Raw genomic sequence first — 21619 nt, 5'->3', positions numbered from 1 at the left:
TCTGTTTTTCAAGACATTTTTATCTACATATATGTAATATGCATGCATGTATTAAAAAATATAAATCATAATATACTATGTATACTACTGATATTGCCTTTCATCCTACAATATATTTTATCTGCCATTCCATATAAATTCATACAGTCTTAGAAAGTACCTACATCATAATTTGTATATGTATATACAAATATATAATGCATACATTATACATATATATTTATAATGTATGCATTATATTTATTACATAAATACATATACATATACATAATTTGTATATGTATATACAAATACATAATATATACATTATATATGTGTATGCATAATGTATGTACATATATGTATAATGTATGCATTATATATTTGTATATACATATATAAATTATGTATATGTATATGTATTTATGTATATGGGAATGTATAATGTCCCATTGCATGAATGAACCACATCCATGAATGAAAAGGGCTTAAAAAGACTTTCCCATCTGTTCTCCACATGGTAGTTTGACAGCTAACTTGATTACCAATACACTTTGTTTTAGAGAACCCACATGGTTCAGTGAAAAGAACACTGGAAGAGGAGTCTGCAGACCAATATTGCTTTTTTAACTGAGCCAGTTACTATTTGTAACTTAATAGGCATATTCATCCCACAGATAACTTCATAGAAAGGGAGGGATAAAGGTTTTCATTTACTTTGTTTTCTAAATTCCAGCTGAACTCTTTGTCTACCTCAGTGGAGGGAGTAAGAGCAATTTACATTAGTCAGTGTATTTGATTTATATTTGGGCATGTTTGAGTGCCAGAGCAGTTGCCCAGCTGGCTTTCCCTTAGTCTGATTCTGTCTGCTGACTTATATGTGCCTCAGAAAATAGGTTCTGTGGCTGGAATAGGAAAGTTTCTTTAGCTACACAACCCAGCAAAATCATTGCTTTCGAATAGTTTTCTTGTCAGCATTTTTCCAGTTCTGCCTTGGGGTGCACAATGACAAGGGGTGAGTAGCAGTGAGGGTTAAGGGGTGGAAGACCCTGCATAGGGACAGAAGTTTCCTTGATGGCAATCATCTCCCTAAGCACAGAATTTGTGTCTGTTTAGATCACCAATGATCCTCTCACAAAACCCAAATGAATTTGAAAATTACACAGATGTAAAGAGATGACCCAAACCTTTGTCCTATCTTTAATAAGCTCTTGCTGCTCTCCCTTTTCCACGCTGTGCCTCTCTTTGCCACCTCCCTTTATCATATTCTGTCTTCCTTCCCACTATCTGTGTGTGCCTAGATCACAGCATCAGGCCTAAAGCCCACTTAACGTTTTCCTAATATCAAAGTACACTGTATTTATAGTATTGTATCCAAAGGATAATTGGTATGTTCTGAGAGTATGCGAGCTCACAGTCTATTCTCCTATTTGTCTTTGATAATGTGACTAAGCCAGACTGGCTAGTTAATGAGACAATTATTTTTGGACAAGCCAGCAGATCTGAACACATAGTTGTACAGTTTTGAGGTTTTATTTTTATTAAGGCCTCCTTTCTTCAGGGCTTTCCTTTCCCATGGGAAGCTCTTCATGAGAGTCAGAGGCCAGCACTGCAGGTAAGTAACTTGAAGAATTGTGACATACAAATATTTTGAATCCTTTAAAAGATAAAATAGGAAATTTGAAGAAAGACATTGCTTCCCTCTCTCTTTTTCTGTGTACACACACACACACACACACACAGTTTAATGTTACTTTATAATTTGCCTCAATGTGATCTAAAATTTTGATAGTATATATACCCTTTGCCCATGTTATTCTACTTTGAGGAATTTATGCTAATTAAATAATCATGGATATGTGGCCAAAGATTCAATTGAAAGAAAGTTCATCTAAGCATTGTTTATAATTGGAAAATCTTAAATGTCCAGTAATTGTCAACATGTACAACTACTATGATGTCATTGAAAATAACATTAAAAATGGAAAATATGTTCATATTGTTAAAAGTGAAAAATATAAGTTCTAAACAGTACGTAGTATGAACTTGTGTGTGTGTGTGTGTGTGTGTGTAGTTTGAAATGATTGGATATATATACACCAAAATATTTGAAGTGGTTTTTCTATGGTATTGGGACAATTGGAAACTAATTTTTCAAAATTCTTATTTGAAGAATTAAAAACAATTGTCAACTATCCTTATATAAAACCCTCAAAATTTATAATTATCAACATTGTTACTTTATTTTATCTTTTCATAAATGAAAGAAATAAAACATTACTAATATCATTGTCTCTCTATTTTTCCCCCACCCCCTCATCCTGAAACATATAAACTAATAAATTCATTATGTTTATTTCTAATTATTATGGGAAGTATTTATTTTCTTTTTGTCTTCATTTTCTCATTTGTTACAATAAAAGAATATTGCTTTGGTTATGAGGAAAAGTTATTAAATCTTCTCCTGATGCATTTACATTTTGATTTAATTTGCAAGAACAAATGATCTCTTCTCAACATTAAATTATATGAAGTAAAGTATAACCTATGTAGATTGATCTAAGTATATCTAGGTATACATTGCTAATTGACATCATCACCTATAAACTGTGGAATCTTGGGCAAATTCCTTATTTTCTTTGTCCTTCAGTTTCCTCATCTGAAATGGGGATAGTGATAGATTTTACCTCATAAAGGTCTTTGTACAGATTAAATGAGGTAATACATGTAATTGGATGGGTATCCAGAACATAAGAGATTTTGATAATATAACATAGCTATTGCTATTATTGCTGTCTTTACCAATCCAAAAGGAGTGAAATGGATTATATAGTATGGCACTTTCAAAGCATAGCCACGAATTCTTTGATCTTTCTCATATTGAGGTGTGGAATCTAGTTTCCCTCTTGTTGAATCTGGGTAGACTTGTGACTGCTTTGCACCAGAGTGTGGTGAAAGTTATGCTATGTGACCTCCAAGACTGAGTTTTAAAACCCATGTAGCTTCACCTGTTCCTCTTGGAATACTCTGAGATAAGCCATGTAAGAACCTTGTAAGAAGTTCAACTATTTGGAAACTACTATGTTAGAGATGCCAGCCTTCTAGCCATCTCCACCAAGGCACCAAGTGTGTGAGTTAAGCTGTGTTGGGTCCTCCAGGCCATATATCCACTAGCTTTGTAACACTGAATGACTGTAGTTGGATGTCACAGGGAACAGAAGAAATGCCCAGCCAACCTTGTCCAAATTCCTGACCTACAGGCTATTTTTTTTAAGTTCTAAATTCGTTGACATTCCTCATATAGAGAGGGGAGTCCCCTCCTATTGAAACAGTTGGGCTTATGACTTCTTTCAATATATGACTTCTAATTCTAGATTTTAAGAGACAATGTGAATTCCTCATAGCTTTCTTAGAGAAAGGCAGGTTCCGTGTAGAAACTTCATTTCACCACCCTGAAAATCACTATGCTGGAGATGCCATATGTTAGGTGTTCTGGATGTCAGTTCCAGCTCTAGACTCTGACAGAGTGCAAGATACGTGAGTGAAGTCATCTTGGTTCCTCTAGACTACATTTCTTCCAGCTGAGTACCAGTAATTGACCTTAGTTGATCCATATGGATCAAATAATCACTCAGTTGAGTCCTGACTGAATTCCTGACATGCAGGATTCATGAGGTATAATAAAATTCAAATGGTTTTATGTCAATAAATTTTGGGGATATTTAGTTATGAAGTAAGAGTAATTTAAACATATAGATTTAGCATTACTTGCTAAATAGAATATGCCTTCATATACAAGAGAAACAAAACGTGATTTCTAAGTGTACCCTCAATATCCACTTTTAAATGACTCTTCCTATGGCCAACTGACTGTTGACATTCTTTGTTGCCTGTAGTGTTGCATGGAATGTGGGATACCATAAAATGTTCCTAGCTCCAAGATATCTTCCAGCCACTCTGCCTTAGTGTCTGAAACTTCTTTTATCTGAGTTACTTCTTTGGCATAAAGTATCCTGCATGTAGGAGCCTTGAAGCAATGAAAAAACTGCTGCAAAAGAGATGGGGAAACATTATTAGTCATTGGCAACCCAGGGCAGATATTTTAATGATACTTTCTCCTTGATCTTTGAAAGCAGAGAGAGGGGCCCTGAAGAAAGGGGTGTAAAAATAAGGTTAATGAATGAGAGAGTGTGAGATCCCAAACATGGGATGGGGAGGGTAATTAAAAAAGGCAGCCCTAGGTTGTGATACCCTGAGGTGAGCCTTAGCAGTCGGACGTAGCCTGAGAATACTAGGTGTCTATGGGTGGGTTTGCAAAAAGAAAGATTAATTTATTCGTTATCATGTCTCAAGGACCAACTCTATATTGATTTCTTTTGTGGAAACTTTCAAATAGTAAATATGTAAAGTTGAGAGGGGGAAAGCATGAGAAAGGGGGAGAGGCTTTTGGGTGTTATTGCCTTAATAATATTATTTCCTCATATTTGGATAGTTTTATGAAGCATATTTGCATGCTAGGAAGGAGCAAAATATTATAATCCCTTTATTATTCTCATATGAAGGAACAACCTTTTAGAAAGATGAAATGACTTTCCCCAAGTTACAAACTAGTTTATACTGGAAAGATTATCCTTGAATTCCATGACTCTTGACTATTTCTTTTTTTTTTAAGATTTTATCTATTTATCTGACAGACAGAGATCACAAGTAGGCAGAGAGGCAGGCAGAGAGAGAGGGAAGCAGGCTCCCTGCTGAGCAGGTAGTCCCATGCAGAGCTTGATCCCAGGACTTTGGAATCATGACCCAAGTCAAAGGCAGAGGCTTTAACCCACTGAGCCACCAAGGCACCCCAACTCTTGATTGTTTCTATCACACTACCTTTAAGACTCAAGTTGTTTCTTTTTTTTGTATTTATCAATGTACATTAATATAGAATGCGCACAAAGCAAAATATAGTGTATAGTCACTGCTGATGTACTTTTCTCTTTGCTAACTCAAACTGAAATGCTCACAATACATCATTTTAACAGACTCCAAACATTGTCTAGACTGGAGTTAGAGCCTGGAATGCAGAATGTTTAAGCATTGTGTGAATCTTAGAAATCTTTTAATTATACCAGGAATTCAGTTTTAATTTTTGATGGGTTATATCTGTGAGGAGAAATAAAATTTAGAGTATAGATCAAGTGTAGTTAAGTATTTAAGGTAATTGTGGGTCATCTGGGTGACTTAGTTGGTTAATCAGCTGCCTTCAGCTTGAGTCATGAGCCTAGAGTGCCAGGATCAAGTCCTACATCGGCCTCCCAGCTCACTGGGGAGTCTGCTCCTCCCTCTGACCCTCTCCCTTCTCATACTCTCTCACTATCTCTCTTTCTCTCTCTCTCTCCCAGATGAATAAGTAAAATCCTAAAAAAATTAGGTAATTGTGAAAAACACAACTTCTGCTGTTTTAAGGCTACTATGTTACATGAACACAGAAAACATTAAAGGTCCCAGTGTAGAATAAATGTCCCTGGGGATGAAACCATTGGATAATTCAACACAGGATCAGGACAAAGTTTGGATCACATTTAGGGGGAAGCTGTATGGCAGGGCAGTGGAACATGTGCTATTCCATGAGGCAAGAATTCTGGTTTCTAAGTTTCTTTCATTTAGACTTGTTATGTGGTTTATGTAAGTGATTCTATGAGCTTCAGTTGCCTTATCGGCAAGGTGAGGACTTATTTTTACCTGCCTGAAGTCAAATATGTAGTGCAGATGGTCTCCTGAGATCTCTTCACATTTTAAGGTCTAAGATTACAAGCTTTCCTCTCTGGTTTCCCCTTTCCCTCTATGAACTTTTAATTCATGAATTTATCTAAGCTCTTGTAACTGATTTATATTTTGGCCTTCAGGGTAATAAATTACACTGAAGTTCGAATTCCTTTTTCTTTGTAACTCATTCTTTTAAGCACTGTGGAGCTGTGGAATGAAACTAGTACTCCAGGACTTGGTCCAATCTGTCAGATCCTTGGTGACACTAAATCCCAAGCTGATTAGAACATCAGAAATTCAGGAGAATAGCTGTGGGTAAAGGAGAAATCTAAGCCTTGTCTTCTTTTCTTTCCTAAATCACTTGTATTTATAGTCTATGAAGCATTTTCTTTGTGAATTTTTTAAAATTTAACTTCTTCAATCCTTACCTCGATAAAAATTATTTTAGTTTATTTTCATTGTTGTCAGATAACTTGCATTTCTCAGGGCTGATATTTATGATTCTTAATTACATTATAAATTTTATGATCATCACACCAAAAAATAACAGTATTATGTAACACGAAAGAGTGAGCCTAAATTACAGTGGAGGAAGATAATATGGAAGTAAAGTGTATTCATAATCCAAGCAAATGGAACTTGCCTACCGCAAATATTAATTATGGGAACAATCATCTGAGTAATAGCACTTACTTGAGGGACAGGAAATAACCCTGAATCTCATGCCAGTGTTGTTTTACAAATCAAATGATATTTGTTTTGATTCAGAAGACAACATGTGGTTTTGAAATTGAATTATTTTTTAAATTAAATTTTCTTTTAGATTTTAGTAAGTCAGAAAAATGAATAACTATATTAGTGGACATTCAAATATATTTCTCTAGCTAACATAGTCACCTCAAATCTTAGGCAGGGTTTCAAATTAGAAATGCATTTCATGATTTATGTTGTATGCAGAAACAGCCAACCCATGTTTGTTCTTTTATTTATTCAGCAAATTGTTTTAAACTATCTGATTTGCAGCAGACACTGTACTAAGCACTGGAGATATTATTGTGAGCAAGACAGATGTGGCTCCTGACCTCATGGGATTTAAAGTCTAGTAGGAAGACAGTCACAGAACAAGTAATTACAAGTGTTTGTTGCATTACTAAAGACAATTCAAGATGAGGTTTAAACTCATGCTCAGACTATACACATCAGCTTTGTGTCCTCAGACAAGTTACCTTTTCAGAAGCTCGAGGTTTTTTTTTTCTTTTCATTTCTAAGAAAGGAATAACAGATACTGTTATAATAAAATTAGATATTTCATAGATAAGTGTTCTTTAAATTGTGAAGCAGTCTATACATATTAGCACTATTGCTATTATTTTTGATATACATTTATTTGTTTGAGAAGTTGATAGGCATGTTTAGACCATTTAGATTCAGAGCCCTCTTGTGTTTTCATTCTTATGCCTGGTCATCAATTCTTCCCTTCCCTTGTTCCTTATGCCCTCACTATCCCCACCACCCTTAGCCCCTCCTTAAACGCCTTTTTGGCTAGGTTAGGACTGTGAGTTTCAAGGCATTAATAGTTTTATTCTTGTTAAGATGTTCCATGAATGGGAACATTGTACATTTCTCACCTTTTTTTTTAAATGACTAACTCTGTTAGCTAAGTAGGTAATGATGATTTTGCAAGGATATGGCATTTGCCATTCTTGCCGGTAATATACAAATGGTATACAAGCCTATTTTCCAGTGGTATACAGGTGGTTTACAAGTCTATTTTCTTTCAACCTCTGGATGCTTTTAAAGTTCTTTTAATATGGACTCAAAACTGGGTGCGTGGGTGGCTGAGTCGGTTAAGTTTCTGCCTTCAGCTCAGGTCATGATCTCAGGGTCCTGGGATTGATCTCTGCATTGTGCTCCCTGCTCAGTGGAGAGTCTGCTTCTATCTCTCCCTCTGCCCCTCCCCCCGGTCATGCACTCACACACACACACACACACACACACTCTCTCTCTCTCTCTCAAATAAAAATCTTTAAAATAGATAGATAGATAGATTCAAAACTTAAAGAACATTCACATTGCTTTCTTCAAAAATAGCAACTTATGGAAGACTGATCATTCTAATGAAAGTGGACTTGAAATAGGGCCAGGGTTATGTGAAATCACAATGAAAGGACTACTATGAGAGTTTGCTTCTATCCCAACATATCACAATCATTTATCTTGACAATAAGTGTATAATTCCCTACTATTCATCACTGATTAGAGCCAGGACACTAAAACTAATAATTCACAGAAAATGTTTTGTAAAGAAAGTGGGTTTGAGAGGGTTTTGAAGCTAAGCAGAATAGATTCATTAATGAGAAGTAGGATATCATACTAATTTATTTTATTTTATTTATTTGACAGAGAGAAACCACAACCAGGCAGAGAGGCAGGCAGAGAGAGAGGAGGAAGCAGGCTCCCCGCGGAGCAGAGAGCCCGACGCGGGGCTCGATCCCAGGACCCTGAGATCATGACCTGAGCCAAAGGCAGAGGCCTCAACCCACTGAGCCACCCAGGCACCCCATCATACTAAATTTTTGAAAGATGGAATAATTTAATGAAAATGGAAGTCCAAGACTTATTGTGTAAGTAGTGTCATGTAAGATGTTCTGCCATGATACAGTGCCAGAGAAGCATGGTGTAATTACAAAAACCTTGACTGAAAGTTCAGAAATCTGACTTCTACTTCTCACTCATTGTTATTAGCTTTAAATCCTTGAAGTCTTATCCTATTTGGGATTCAGATTTCTTATTTGCAAAAAAAAATAGGGAATGGCAATTATACTAAGTAATTCCTTCTATAAAATATGAAAATCAGGTAGGAAATTATTTAAATAATCCAGTAACTCTGGGAAGACTAAATTCATAGTGGTGGCAGTGGAAATGAAGCAGAAGGAACAAAATGGAGAGAGAAGCATCTTGTAGGAATTATTGTTAGGATTCAATGAATAACTGTATGGTAGATGCATTAGAAGGTGAGTCAAGACTGTTTCCAAAGTGTCAATTCTGAATGACTAGGTAATGAGATAGATAATAGCAGAGATGGGAGAATAGAGAGAATACCATATGAGTGAAGGGGATGAATTGTCAGTGAAGAGGTAAGAGATAATATGAAACTCTGTTGCAATGTGAAAATTTCTAGAAGAGAGTGGACAACCATGCCAATACTGCTGCAAACAGACAAGTTTAGAAGAAAAGTTTTGGTTTCTAGAAGAAGAGTTCATTTAAGAGAAGATGAGTGGGATTGGGAATATGACACATGTACATATATGTGCACCAGGTGTTTTCTTCTCCATTATATCCAATATTATCTCTGGGCAAAGGGAGAAATCACAAAATATGATGACCTGTATAGTTGGTCTTTGGTATTTCTTTCACTGTATACATATTCTGGTTAGGAAATAGTGGATGGGGATAAAATATAAAGGGGTTGTTGATACATTGAAGGTTAGAAATTGTGAAGCAAAGTACAAATAAAAACTACTTTTTACTTCTCTTGATTTTTCTATAGACACAGAAATTTAAGAGTTGCTTGGTTATTATCTGCCTTCTGTTTTTTCCTTTTCTATCATGTTTAATTTCACAACCACTTTCCTGAAAATAAGGTTGGGTAGAGCTGAGATGTGTTGTATTTCATCTGTCACCACATATTGAAAGGACTCACAATTGTGTACAGATTGTATAACACCTTTAAATGAATCTTATTTCCTTCCCTTAGATGGTGCTAATAGGGTATGAAAAGAAAGATTACATAAGGTGATTATTATATTATAAGAGTCCTAGAGTCACTTGAATGGTTTGGAATTAAAAACAAATGCATTCTCTGGAAAGTCCATATTATTGTCACAGAAATGACAACCTATTTCATTTATCAGCTAGATTCCGAAGACATTTACCTTCTTTTTTCTTCCCTTTCTTTCTCCGAGAGATTTCTCAAAATTCTGCAAACCAATTGCAGTGCAAATGACTGGGAAGAAATCCTATCTAGTGCAACTCTTAGAAAAGTTTGGTTTTACTATTAAATAAAAATAGTCTTGTTGGGGCACCTGGGTGGCTTAGTCGCTTAAGCATCTGCCTGCAGCTCAGGTCATAATCCCAGGGTCCTGGGATCAAGCCCCATATCAGGATCCTTGCTCTACCTGCTTCCATTTTTTTCCCTCTGCCTGCTGCTCCCCCTGCTTGTGCTCTCTGTCTCTGTCTCTCTGTCAAATAGAAAAATAAAATCTTAAAAAAATATATTCTTGTGGACGCCTGTGGCTCAGTGGTTTAAGCCTCTGCCTTCGGCTCAGGTCATGATCTCAGGGTCCTGGGATCAAGCACCGAATTGGGCTCTCTGCTCAAGTGGGGAGCCTGTTTCTCCCTCTCTCTCTGCCTGTCTCTCTGCCTACTTGTGACCTCTCTCTCTGTCAAATAAATAAAATATTAAAAAAATACTCTTGTTATGTATTTGCATTGTGGCTTAAGTGTAGGTAGCAAACTTGTGAAAGGCGTAGCATACCCAAACTAGGAAAAACATTGTTAAAGCCTTTATATGTAAGGAATGTAGCTTAACTTGTCTGCCACTCTGGGAACCAGAACCTTGACTACAGTTGTCAAGTGAAGTTGACCTGTCCCAGGCAACTCAAAACAAAAAAATGTCATAATGGTAACAGATAATTTTAGAAGGCAACATAAAGATGGCCTGAAGATTACTGAACAAATACAATATAATGGTGATTTCCTAAACAGTTTAGCATATATTCATAAATATATACACACAACATACTGTAAATTATAAGAGGAAGTCCTCTTGTACTGATAACTAATTTCCCAGCACAAGGAACTTTACTATTCAAAACTAAGACCATTTGTATATTCTTACCTGATCCATATTTATTTAATTTTGGAGTTGTTCAAATTCTTCTGATCTTGTTAGAGTGCCCCAAGTTGTTCTTGCCCTATGCTGCCCTGCCCTGGGGATATGCTATGTCAGGGCCCTTTATTTCAGCCTCTGATTGAACACTTGCTCTGCAACGATTTTCAGTTCAGAGTATATCAATTTCATTCCTAAAGAAGCTTGGGTTTTCTGTGAAATGCAAACTGTATGTTATATATCACATTAGGAATGATTTTTTTAAAATTTTTAAATTAACATACAATGTATTATTTGTCCCAAGGGTACATGTCTGTGAATCATCAGACTTACACATTTCACAGCATTCACCATAGCACATACCCTCCCCAATGTCCATAACCCAGCCACACTATCACAACCCCCACACCCCCTAGCAAACCTCAGTTTGTTTCATGAGATTAAGAGTCTCTTCAGGTTTGTCTCCCTCATAATCCCATCTTGCTTCATTTTTCCCTCCCTACACCCCCATGACCCCCTATCCTGCCTCTCAAATTCCTCATATGAGAGAGATTATATGATAATTGTCTTTCTCTGATTGACTTATTTCACTTAGCATAATACCCTCTAGTTCCACCTATGTCATTGCAAATGGCAAGATTTTAGATTTTTTAATGTTGCCTAGTATCCCATTGTATGTATATACCACATATTCTTTATCCATTCATCTGTTGATGGACATCTAATTCTTTCCATAGTTTGGCAGTTGTGAATATTGCTGTTACAAACATATGGGTGCATGTACCCCTTCAGATCACTACACTCGTATCTTTAGTGTAAATACCTAGTAGTGTGGTTGCTGGGTCATAGGGTAGCTCTATTTTCAAGTTTTTGAAGAACCTCCATGCTGGTTTCCAGAGTGGCTGCACCAGCTTGCATTCCCACCAACAGTGTAGGAGGGTTCCCCTTTCTCTGCATCCTCACCAGCATCTGTCACTTCCTGACTTACTAATTTTGGCCATTCTGACTGGTGTGAGGTGGTATCTCATTGTGGTTTTTATTTGTATTTCCCTGATGCCGAGTGATGTGGAGAACTTTTTCATGTGTCTGTTGGCTATCTGGATGTCTTCTTTGCAGAAATGTCTGTTCATGTCCTCTGCCCATTTCTTGATTGGATTGTTTGTTCTTTGGGTATTGAGTTTGGTAAGTTCTTTATAGATTTTGGATACTAGCCCTTTATCTGATATGTCGTTTGCAAATATCTTCTCCCATTCTCTCAGTTGTCTTTTTGTTTTATTGACTGTTTCCATTTTTGTGCAAGAGCTTTTGATCTTGATGAAGTCCCAGTAGCTCATTTTATGACCTTCTTTCCTTGTTTTGGAGAGGTTTCTAGGAAGAATTTGCTGAAGCTGAGGTCAAAGAGGTTGCTGCCTGCGTTCTCCTCAAGGATTTTGATGGATTTCTATCTCACATTGGGGTCTTTCATCCATTTTGAGTCTATTTTTGTGTGTGGTGTAAGAAAATGTTCCAGTTTCATTTTTCTGCATGTGGCTGTCCAATTTTCCCAACACCATTTGTTGAAGAGGCTGTCTTTTTTTCATTGGACATTCTTTCCTGCTTTGTTGAAGATTAGTTGACCATAGAGTTGAGGGGCTATTTCTGGGCTTTCTTTTCTGTTCCATTGATCTGTTCCATTGTGCCAGGACCATACTGTTTTGATGATGACAGCTTTATAATAGAGCTTGAAGTCTGGAATTGTGATACTGCCAGCTTTGGCTTTCTTTTTCAGCATTTCTCTGGCTATGCAGGGTCTTTTCTGGTTCCATATAAATTTTAGGATTATTTGTTCCATTTCTTTGAGAAAAAAAACTGATGGTATTTTGATAGGGATTGAATTAAATGTGTAGAGTTCTCTAGGTAACATAGACATTTTCACAATATTTGTTCTTCCTGTCCATGAAAATGGAATGTTATTCCATTTCTTTGTGTCTTCCTCAATTTCTTTCAAGGGTACATTATAGTTTTCTGAGTACAAATTCTTTGCCTCTTTGGTTAGGTTTATTACTAGGTATCTTATGGTTTTGGGTGCAATTGTAAATGAGATCAACTCTTAATTTCTCTTTCTTCTGTCTTGCTGTTGGTATATAGAAATGCAACTGATTTCTTTGATTCTTTATCCTGACACTTTACCCAATTCCTGTATGAATTCTAACAGTTTTGGAGTGGAGTTTTTTTAGGTTTTTCACATAAAGTATCATATCATCTGCAAAGAATGAGAGTTTGACTTTGTCTTTGCCAGTTCAGATGTTATTTATTTATTTATTTATTTATTTATTTATTTATTTTCACTGTAGGATTGCAGATGCTAGAACTTCTAAGTACTATACTGACTAGCAGTGGTGATAGTAGACAGCCCTGCCATGTTCCTGACCTTTGGGGAAAAGCTCTCAGCTTTCCCCCATTGAGAATTATATTCGCTATGGGTTTTTTAATGGATGGCTTTGATGATATTGAGGTACGTAACCTCTATCCCTACACTTTGAATAGTTCTGACAAGAAAGGATGCTGTACTTTGTCAAATGCTTTTTTCAGCATCTATTGAGAGTATCCTATGGTTCTTGTTCTTTCTTTTATTAAAATATTGTATCACATTTATTGATTTGCAGATGTTGGTCCAACTTTACAGCCCTGAAATAAATCCCACTTGGTCATGGTGAATAATCCTTTCAATGTTCTGTTGGATCCTATTGGCTAGTATTTGGTGAGAATTTTTGCATCCTTGTTCATCAAGGATATTGGTCTGTAATTTCCTTTTTAATGGGGTTTTCATCTGGTTTTGGGATCAAGGTTATGATGGCCTCATAAAATGAGTTTGAAAGTTTTCCTTACATTTCTACTTTTTGAAACAGTTTCAGGAGACTAGGTGTTAATTCTTCTTTAAATGTTTGGTAGAATTCCCCTGGGAAGCCATCTGGCTCTGGGCTCTTGTTTGTTGGGAGATTGTTGATGACTGCTTCAAACTCCTTACTGATTATGGGCCTGTACAGGTTTTCTATTTCTTCCTGTTTCAGTTTTGGTAGTTTATATATCTCTAGGAATGCATCCATTTCATCCAGATCGTCAAATTTACTGGTGTATTGTTGCTCATAATATGTTCTTAAAATTGTTTGTATTTCTTTGGTGTTGGTTATGATCTCTCCTCTTTCATTCATGATTTTATTAATTAATACTTAATTTTATTAATAATTAATAATCTTTTCTTTTTGATAAGTCTGGCCATGGATTTATCAATCTTATTAATTCATTCAGAGAACCAGTTCCTAGTTTTGTTGATTTGTTCTAGTGTTCTTTTGGTTTCTATTTCATTAATTTCTGCTCTGATCTTTATGATTTCTCTTCCCATGCCGGGTTTAGGCTTTCTTTGCTGTTCTTTCTCCAGCTCCTTTAGGAGTAGGGTTAGGTTGTGTACTTGAGACCTTTCTTGTTTCTTGAGAAAGGCTTGTATCACTGTATACTTTCTTCTCAGGACTGCCTTCACTGTGTCCCAAAGATTTTGAACAGCTGTGTTTTCATTATCATTTGTTTCCATAAATTTTTTCAATTCTTTAATTTCCTGTTTGACCAATTCATTCTTTAGTAAGATGCTCTTTAGCTTCCATGTATTTGAGTTCTTTCAAACTTTGCTCTTGAGTTCTAGCTTCAGAGCATTGTGATCTGAAAATATGCAGGGAATGATTGCAGTCCTTTGATACTGGTTCAGACCTGATTTGTGACCCAGGATGTGATCTATCCTGGAGAACCTTCCATGTGCACTATAGAAGAATGCGTATTCTGTTGCATTGGGAAGGAATGTTCTGAATATATCTGTGATGTCTATCTGGTCCAGTGTGTCATTTGACTTTATTTCCTTGTTGATCTTTCACTTGGATGATCTGTCCGTTTCAGTGAGGGAGTGTGAAAGTCCTCCACTATTATTGTATTATTATTTTTAAATTTTTTTTATTTATTTTTTAAATTTCTTTTCAGTGTTCCAGAATTCATTGTTTATGGACCACACCCAGTGCTCCATGCAATACATGCCCTCTACAATACTCACCACCATACTCACCCAACCTCCCACCCCTTCCCCTCCAAAACCCTCAATTATTGTATTGTTGTAAATGTGCTTCTTTGATTTTATTATTAATTGGTTTATATAATTGGCTCTTCCCATGTTAGGGGCATAGATATTTAAAATTGTTAGGTCTTTTTGTTGGACAGACCCTTTAAATATAATACAATGTCCTTCCTCATCTCTTATTATGGTCTTTGGCTTAAAATATAATTTATCTGATATAAGGATTTTCACCCCAGCTTTCTTTTGATGCTTATTAGCAATGTAAATTGTCCTCCACTCCCTCACTTTAAATCTGGAGGTGTCTTTGAGTCTAAAATAAGTTTCTGGTAGACATCATATTGATGGGTATTTTTTTTTTTTTATCCATTCTGATACCCTGTGTCTTTTGATTGAGGCATTTAGCCCTTTCACATTTATGGTAACTATTGAAAGATGAATTTAGTGCCATTGTATTGCCTGTAAGCTGACTGTTACTGTATATTGTCTCTGTTCCTTTCTGGTCTGTTACTGGTAGGCTCTCTCTTTGCTTAGAGGACACCTTCCAATATTTCTTGTAGGGCTGGTTTGGTGTTTGCAAATTCTTTTAGTTTTTATTTGTCTTGGAAGCTTTTTATCTCTCTTTCTATTTTCAATGATAGCCTAACTGGGTATAGTATTCCTGGCTCCATATTTTTCTCATTTAGTGTTCTGAATATATCAGGCCAGTCCTTTCTGGCCTGCCAGGTCTCTGTGGATAGGCCTACTGCCAATCCAATACTTTGCTATTGTATGGTACAGACCTCTTGTCCTGAGCTGCTTTTAGGATTTTCTCTTTGTCTCTGAGACATGTAAGTTTTACTATTAGATGACAGAGTATGGACCTATTTTTATTGATTTTGAGGGGGGTCTCTGTGCCTCCTGGATTTTGATGCATGTCCCCTTAGCCAAATTTGGGAAATTCTATTTTATAATTTGCTTCAACATAGCTTCTGCCCCTCTTTCTTCCTCTTCTGGAATCCCAATTATTCTAATATTGTTTTATCTTATGGTATCACTTATCTCTCGAATTCTCCCCTCATGGTCCACTAGTCCTTTGTCTATCCTTTGCTCATCTTCTTTATTCTCCATCATTTCATCTTTTATATTGCTAATTCTCTCCTCTGTCTCCTCTATCCTAGCGGTAAGAGCCTCCATTTTTTATTACACCTCATTAATAGATTTTTTAAATTTCAAATTTGTTAGATTTTAGTTCTCTTATTTATCTTATTATCCAGGAAGGGATTTGATTTCTCCAGAAAGGGTTCTCTAATATCTTCTATGCTTTTTTTTTTTTTTTTGGATCCCATGTAACACATTGATAGCATCATTCTGAACTCCAGTTCTGACATGTTACTAATGTCCATATTGATTGGGTCTCTAGCCACTGTTACTGCCTCTTGTTCTTTTTTTTGTGGTAAGTTTTTCTGCTTAGTCCTTTTATCCAGATAAGAATAGATGAATGAGATAACCAAGTGCTAAAAGAGTAGCTATGATCCCTGGAAGATATACACTAACCAAATCAGAGGAGATCTGAAACTGGGGAAAGAAAGGTGGGGTAAGAAAAAATATATATATAAATATAAAATATATATTATATATATATTATATGTGTATACATATACATATACATATACATATATATTATATGTGTATATATTTTTCTACTCCTCAGTCTAAAATATATATATTAGACTGAGGAGTAGAAAAGAGCCACACACTTGATTTTGTGTGTATTTTGTTCTGTTAGAAGAAACCACCTCCCAAAATTTTAAGGAAAGAATTATATATATATGTATATATATACACATATATACACACAAAAGTAAGTGTAAACATGATGAAGTCAGGGAATATGACTGTAAAGATGAAAATTTAAAAAGATTTTATAAAGGGAATTGATAAAATCAGTTGGCTAAAAAAAAAAGAAAAAAGAGGAGAGAATGTGATCAGGCTGCAGACTAGAAGAAAGCCATATGCTAGATTTAGGGTATATTTTGATCTATTAGGAGAAATTGTATCCCGAAATTTTAAAGAAAAATAAAACTTACATGTATACAATAAATAAGGTTAAATACAATGAAGGGATAAAATATGAGTATAACAATGCAAATTAGAAAATATTTTTAAAAGGTAATGATAAAATAGTTAAAATACTTTAAAATAGGACAGAGGAAAAATTTTAAAAAATAGAATAATTAAAAAATAAAATAAAAAATAATAATTTTGAAAGAGTAATGGATCATGGGAAAAAAGCCATGAATTCTATGTGTTGCTTTCCCCTATCTCTGGAGTTCCACAATTCTCATTGATAGGTGAACTTGGTCTTGTTTAGATGTTCTTGTTGATCTTCTGGGGGAGGGGCCTGTTACCTTGATTCTCAAATGTCTTTGCCCAAGGTGGAATTGCACCACCCTCGCCAGAGGCCAAGAAAAGTAATCTGCTCGGGTTTGTTCTTGGTCGCATTTCTTCCTTGAACGTCTTCCATACAGTTTTGTAGGACTGGGATAAAGATGGCAGCCTCCCAATCTCTGGCCCCATAGGAGCTGAGAGCTAAGGACCCCACTCCCTAGTGCTCCCTCAGAAAAAAGTAGTCAATCCCTTCCGTCTCCCTGTCTCTAACCACACTCCAAGCCCACCCAACCTGTGACCAAGCATTTCTTTCTCCGGTGCACAGCCCCGTTTGGAGTCTCCAAACTCAGCTGATTCCTGCAGTGCACTCCCATGCCACTCCTCCTGGAGAAGAAAGGTGAATATCCCCAGATCTGCTCCTTGTTGGGTCCCTGCCCAGTGAGAGGTGGCCTAACTGTGCTGCAAGTCACTAAGGTAATCCCGAGCTGAAAGACCACTCCTCTGCTCTGTCTCTGCAGCTGGCTTCCCCACTCTGATACCTGGGAGCTCTGCCATACTCAGACACCCCTGGTCTTTTTGTGACCCTGGAGGTCTTGAGACCACACTATTCCTGCAAGGGCTCCACCCCTTGCTTAACCTCTGGAGCGACATCCCTCAGTAGAGCAGACTTCTAAAAGGTCTGATTTTGTGCTCTGCTGCTCTGTCACTTGCTGGGGGCCAGCCCCTCCCCCCATGGTCTATCTTCCCAAATGTTGCATCAGATTCACTTCTCCACACATTCCACCTTCCACAAAGTGGATGATTTAATGTTTCTAGAATTGCTATTCTTCTTCTCTCTCCTGTTGAGTTTGTAGCTGTTCAGAATGGTTTGATAACTATCTAGCTGAACTCCTGATACCTGATGATATTTAGGTCTCCTACTCCTCTGCCATTTTTTTCCTCCCCTGGGAATGATTTCTTATGTTTCTTTGGCCCTTGTCTTTTTTTTTTCCTTCCCTATCTGTTGTGAATGTGACATTTTTTTGGGTATCTGCCTCTGTCCTTACTATGGAGATGAAAACAGTGTTTTGTTTTGTTTTGTTTTTAATTTTATTTAATTATCTGACAGAGAGAGAGTGAGAGAGAGAACACAAGCAGGAGGAGTGGGAGAGGGAAAGAAGGTTCTCTGCCCAGCAGGGAGCCCAGTGTGAGGCTCGCTCCTGGGACCCTGAGCTGAAGGCAGACACTTAACGACTGAGGCACCCAGGTACCCTGGAAACAATTTTTAAATTCTCTACTTAGTCTGGTAGAGAAACTAACTTCCAGACTGCATCTAAGTTACAATGAGTGAAGCTTGCATGCCATAGCATTTCCTACTTAATACTATTAAACATTCCTTCCTGGCTATATCAGTTCAGGATTTTACTGTTCTGTACATGCTGTGATATGGACTATATCTGATCTTGGTAACATGTAAAACCAGCCATGACTTCTGCTTTCTTGACCATAAGTTCAGATTGACAGAGGTGTAGAAAAGAACCAGATCCTAAGAGAGGTAGTGCTTGTTCTACTTAGATATGCTTTCTAAGTGTGGTGCCATTTGTAATGGAGATTGCAATTAATGTAATTTTGCAGATTTTAAAAACTGGTGTAGTGGTCCTACTAGTGAGTCCTTGGGCAAAGGATGAAGACTAGGTTAGAAAATATCTGTATTACTAGATAAGATATTTGCATGGTAACTTCTATTAAAATCTCAAATAATCCAGAGTCCAATTAAGTGTATTCCTCAATTAATTGGGATATTTAAGTGATGTTTCATATTTAGGAAAAAATGATGGATATATGGAAGTAATTCCACATCAAGCATCTAATGAATGATTTATTTATTCATTCATTAACTTAGTATTAGGCACTGGCTATAATGACAAAGGACACAATTGTTTTCATTCAAGTAGAAACAGACAAATGGACAAGTGAATTGTTATAATGAAATGTTATAAGTAAAGCCCTAAGCATAGAATGTTACAGAATGCTTAGGATACGCAACTATGAGGACATCAGGAATGGGTTCCTGAGATGATGACATATGAAGCTAATTTTGAAGATTAATAGAATTAGACCAAGTGAAGCAGTAGCTATAGTGCAACTGTCACCATAGGCCAACAATAAACATGATGGAACAAGGCATATAGTAAGAACTGCAGGTAGTTTAGTATGCCTGCAGCACACAGTAAGGCATAGAAAGTGGAAGAAAGGGAAGTTGGATTGGTAGACAAAAGCCAGATTGTTAAGGAATATGTGTGTCAGGTTAAGACATTGAGATCGTATCTTGAAGGCAATGGAGATTTAATGAAGAGTTTTCAGATGTAAGGGGTCATGGCTGTATTTTCAGTTTAGACAGATACTTCTGATGTAATGTGGAGGTTGGATTGCAGAAGTTAGGAGAGGAGGAAAGAAAAATAATTGTTTGGCTATTGTGTTAGGCCAGATGAGAAATAAGGAAATGGCAATGGGAATGGAAGGGATAAGGGCAGATATTCAGAGGGCAAGAAAGATTTGTGAGGTTAAATGGATAAGATACAATAATTTGACACACAGACTGAGATGTAGAAAAGAGAACTAGCAGTATAGGGCATGGGAGAAAATGATAATTTATTTTTGCACACAACAAAAATACTTGGAGGTAGAAATAACATTTTCTGTGAACTTGGACTTTGACTTGGACTTTGGCATACAGTTTGACAATCCTAAGGCCTTGTACCAGCCTCACGTAGCAAAGAGATATTCAAATTTGTCCACTAGACAAGACTGATTAAAGAAACTCTCAGATTAAGGTTCACCTGCACACCAATTTAATTAGAACCCACCATTCCCTTAACATCTCACTTATTAAAGTTCTATTGTACTTCTTAGAAGATAAATCTATCTTGGAGTCATATATTTTATATCATTGTCACTTTGGCTTTTTCATTATTTCTAAAATGCATCAAGTTTCCCTATTCACTGCCAAGGAGACAAGGAGCAGTCCTCCACTTTATAATTCATCAAAATCTCTTTAGTTTGATTTTTTCATTCTCTGTTACTCCCAGAGTATATCTGTTGCTTTTTCCTTGACCCTTCACTCATATTTATTATTGATTTCTCCTGAAGGATGCCAAAGCAATTGCTGTCTACCTTTTACTTCATCCTCAATGAAAGGATCTCAGATAGCTTCTTAGGGCCCTATAAAATCAAGGGTTGTTTTCACCAATCATACAATTCAACATTTTTTCTCAGTTTATCAAGATTAAAAGTTTAAAGTGCCTCCTGATTAAAGTACTTCTGTGATTGTTGCTCTGCATCAAGTTCTATACTTCCCCATTCTTTCCTTAGAGCTTCTTTTTGTAGTCCAGGAAACAGCCTCAAGGAAACAAAATGCTGAGGAAAGGGAGGAGTTCAGAGTGGTGTGATTTCCTAACTAGCAGTTTAAAAAGTACAGTTAACCCTTGCAATATGCTGCATAGTCAAAAATTCTTATATAACTTTTTTTTTCTTTTTTCATTTTATTTTTTCAGTGTAACAGTATTCATTCTTTTTGCACAACACCCAGTGCTCCATGCAAAACGTGCCCTCCCCATTACCCACCACCTGTTCCCCCAACCTCCCACCCCTGACCCTTCAAAACTTTTGACTTCCCCAAAACTTAACTACTAATAGCCTACTGATGTAGGCTTACTGATAACATAAACAAGTAATTAACACATATTTTGTATGTTATATGTATTATATACTGTCTTCTTACAATAAAGTGAGCTAGAGAAAGGAAAACATTTTTAAGAAAATCATAAGGAAGAGAAAAAATATATGTAGTACTATATAAAAAAATCTACATATAAGTGGACTCCCATGGTTCAAACCTGCATTGTTCAAGGGTCAACTGTGGTGAAAACTCCTTTGCTTATACTGATAATCTTTTTTAGAGTATCTGAATCTACATTGTTGCCTGGTATGTCTATGTTAGTGAATCACATTGAATTGACCTTTGATGTTTCCTATGACAAGTGGTCTTTGTAGGACTGCCATCATTATTCTGAGATTGATTGATCATTATCAGTTAAATATGAAAAGAACATGATAATAAGTTCAGATAAAGGAGGTATTTGACTCATGATTTCATCATTTGCTAGCTGTGTGACCTTAGCTAAGTCGTTTAATTTTTCTGAGCTCCCTGTTTCCTCATCTGTAAAAAGAAAAAAAAAGGAACCATGTATACTCTGGTTTCCTCTTCAGATTGGTGTGCTTTTCAAGTCAGGAAAGTATTTTACCAATTCCCAGACACTAACACATGTAATTTGGTAGTTTTTTTTTTTAAAGCTTTATTTATTTAACAGACAGAGATTACAAGTAGGCAGAGAGGCAGGCAGACAGAAAGAGGAGGAAGCAGGCTCCCCGCTGAGCAGAGAACCCCATGTGGGCTCAATCCCAGGACCATGGGATCATGATCTGAGCTGAAGGCAGAGGCTTTAACCCACTGAGTCACCCAGGCGCCCCTGTAATTTGGTAGTTTTTGGCAC

The sequence above is a fragment of the Meles meles genome, chromosome X, assembly GCF_922984935.1.
Source record: "Meles meles chromosome X, mMelMel3.1 paternal haplotype, whole genome shotgun sequence".
Classification (NCBI taxonomy): Eukaryota; Metazoa; Chordata; class Mammalia; order Carnivora; family Mustelidae; genus Meles; species Meles meles.
The sequence above is the reverse complement of the archived record's forward strand: the minus strand, read 5'-3'. Positions refer to the sequence as shown.